We start from the raw sequence: 2902 nt of genomic DNA on the forward strand, positions 1-2902 counted from the left end.
TGGGAGGATTTCTTGAAGCCAGGAGTTCGAGACCAGCCTGGGCAACAGAGTGAGATCCCGTCTCTACAAAAAATAAAAAGAAATTAAAAATTAGCAAGGCATGGCGGCATGTGCCTGTAGTCCTAGCTACTCAGGAGTCTGAGGCAAGAGGATCACTTGAGCCCAGGAGTTCAAGGCTGCAGTGAACTGTGATGGCACCACTGTACCCTAGCCTGGGCAACAGAGCAAGACCCTGTCTCTAAAAAAATAAAAAATAAAAGATACTAAAAAATAAAAAAACAAGGAAAGAATCAATTGGATTTCTGTATTGACTAATTTGAGACAGCTCTTAGACGTATTCATAAACATAACTATAAACTCCAATCGATATGTCCAAAACTGAGCTCAGAATCTCCCTTCATCCAAATCTATTCTTCCTCTTGGTTCTTTATCTCAGTAAATGGTATCTTTATTCTTCCAGTTGCACAAACCAGAAACTAAGATGGAGGATGTTTCCTCGTCACTCTTCCCTTCCCACAGCCCCATCTCTAATATATCACCAGGTTATAATATTTCTCTATTATTTCTTAAGTCCACCCACTTCTTTCCAACTTTTTGCTATTTCCCTCATCAAGGCCACTGTCAGTTCTTGTGTGAATTATCACAGGACTCCTAAGACGTCTCCCTGCCATTCACTATTATTAAAAAGACAAAAAAAACCAGATGCTGTTGAGGATACCGAGAAAAGGGAACTCTTATACGCTGTTGATCAGAATGTAAGTTAATACAATCACTGTGGAAAACAGTATGGGAATTTCTCAAAAAACTAAAAATATAACTACCATAAAATCCAACATTTCCACTACTGGGTATCTACTCAAAGGAAAGGAAATCAGTTTATCAAAGGGATACCTGCACACACATGTTACATGTTTATCACAGCACTATTCATGATAGCAAAGATATGGAATCAACCTACATGTCCATCAGTGGATGAGTGGATAAAGAAAATATGGTACATATACACTATGGAATACTATTTGACCATAAAAAAGAATGACACCATGTCATTTACAGCAACATGGATGGAACTAGAGGCCATTATGTTAAGTAACATACAGGGTGGAAGGACAAATACCACATGCTCTCACTTATATACAAGAGCTAAAAACTTGATCCCATGAACATAGAGGATAAAATGATAGATACCGGAGAGTGAGAAGGGGGCAGGGATGAAGAAGGGTTGGTTATGGGTACAAACATAGGGTTAGATAGAAAAATAAGTTCTAATGTTTGATAGCAACCTAGGATAACTATACTTAGCAACAATATTATATATATGTCAAAGTAACCAGAAGAGAGGACTCAAAATGATACCAACACAAAAATGACAAACACTCGGTGATAGATGCCCCAAATACCCTGAAAACACTCAGGTGACAGATACTCCAAATACCCTTACTTAATCATTACATATTCTATGCACGTAACAAACACTCATATGTATCCCATAGATATGTACATTATTATATATCAATAAAAGGGAAAAAAATCTCCCTGCCTCATCCCATTGTTCCCCAACTCATTTTCAAAACCATAGCCAGAATTATATTTCTAAATAATGTCAATCTGATATCAGCAACATTGCAACTTAAGCTACTCACATGTGCAAATAAAATGTAGCTTCTTTATTTTCTTTAATCTTCATGGGTCCTCATCCAACAGAATAGTGGAAGAGAGTATAAAGCAGTTAAACCTGCCAATAGAGGGCACTTTCATTTCCTCTGTTTTTTTTAATACTGAAATATTCAGTCTCCATAGAGACTGTCAAAAATTGCCAATGTCAACTATATTGCAAGTTGCCACGGCCAGGTATTGGGAAAAGTTTTCAATTAGCAATAATCGCTCCTTGGATAAACCTCATTGGCTACGATACTGTCACTCCATGAAGTTCATTTCTTCTATTTTTAAGTCTTTTTTAAGTTGTTCTAACTTCCTGGAATTTTGTTGTAACTCACAGACTTCCTCTCTTTCATCCTTTCATCAACGATATCAATCCTATACCCTCTGAGAATCTTTATCCCACACATTGAAAAGATGGGCTTCCCCTAGGTGATGATTTCTCAATAGTACTTTCCTATTCAATCATCAATCCACTAAATATATTCATTTTGTGTGTAAAACTTGGCTTATTTGGAAATACCCAAGTCAAGACTGTTCCCTGTCATACACGTTATGTAACTGGTGCCTGGGTACTTTGTGACCTGGTGAACCCAGTAAATTAGCCCTTTAAAGATTCCAAAATCCTACCCGGGATAGCAATGAGATGGCCTCCAAGAATTCTGAACAAGAACGTTAAGATTATCCTGTGAATACTAGATTTTTTTTTTTTTTAGACGGAGTCTCCTCTGTCGTGAATACTAGATATTTTTTGGTGTTGCAGATTTTTGCTTTTTTCTGAAAAAAGTAATAAACTTATTGTAAGATGAGTCCTATATTTGAAAACCAACATGAATGGAAGCATAATAGCTATTAGTTTTGCCCATCTGCCACTCTTTCTCCACTTTTCCTTCTATGAACAGGCAGCACCAACTTCACAACAGGGTTTTATGGGACTCATCTTGGAGTCTCATCTCTTCCTGGACACAGCAATTGGTTCAGGGATGGACGCATGAACCAAAAAGAACTACTGGGAATCTTCCCAAAATGTCTCTGCTGGGCTGCCAAAAGAAGAATCTCTTATTTCTCGAGTCACTAAATCAAGGCTGCCTGCCAGACATGTCACCCGCTCCCTCACCTCCTCCACGAGGGAGAGAGCAAGGCTGCCATGGAAGAGAACGGAGCTGGCTTCAGAAGGAGGCAGAGACGAGACAGACAAATAGAGAGCCCAGACATCATTCAGGTTCTCAGTTCCAGTTGTCAC

The 2902-nt window shown here is 38.5% G+C and overlaps 1 non-coding gene across 1 annotated transcript; it reads right to left on the bottom strand.

The window, feature by feature from the left end:
- Positions 1-1791: 1791 nt before the first annotated feature.
- LOC129464299 (U4 spliceosomal RNA) lies at positions 1792-1932 on the bottom strand. The gene has a single exon (XR_008651526.1). It is a non-coding gene; the product is annotated as a U4 spliceosomal RNA (small nuclear RNA).
- Between the last annotated feature and the right edge of the window lie 970 nt (positions 1933-2902).

Source organism: Symphalangus syndactylus, chromosome 15 (genome assembly GCF_028878055.3).
Source record: "Symphalangus syndactylus isolate Jambi chromosome 15, NHGRI_mSymSyn1-v2.1_pri, whole genome shotgun sequence".
Taxonomy (NCBI): Eukaryota; Metazoa; Chordata; class Mammalia; order Primates; family Hylobatidae; genus Symphalangus; species Symphalangus syndactylus.